This window comes from Bison bison, unplaced genomic scaffold, assembly GCF_000754665.1.
Source record: "Bison bison bison isolate TAMUID 2011002044 unplaced genomic scaffold, Bison_UMD1.0 scf7180017862063, whole genome shotgun sequence".
NCBI lineage: Eukaryota > Metazoa > Chordata > Mammalia > Artiodactyla > Bovidae > Bison > Bison bison.
In genome coordinates this window covers 19,469-19,835 of record NW_011492635.1, presented here as the reverse complement: position 1 = coordinate 19,835, position 367 = coordinate 19,469, and positions in this window count along the sequence as shown.

Sequence of the window (367 nt, the reverse complement as noted above, 5' to 3'; positions counted from 1 at the left end):
ACATGCACACACACACACATAGACAGAGAGACAGAGAGAGACAAAGAGACTGAGAGACAAAGACAATAATTTTTTCCATATATGATAGGTCTGAACTTCAGAAAGATTACTGTATTAATGTACTGAGGTTGCTGTAAAAAATTACCACAAACTTTGTGACTTAACAGGAATTTATTCTCTCACAGTTCTGGAATCCAGCAGTCTGGAATAAGTATCACTGGGATGAAATCAAGGTGCCAGCAGGGCCAGGATCACTCAGGAAGCTCTAGGAGTGTTTCTTGTCTCATCCAGCTTCTGGTGGCTGCATGGCTCCAATTTCTCCCTCTGTGGTCACAGGACCTTTTCTTCTTCTTTATATGTCAAATCT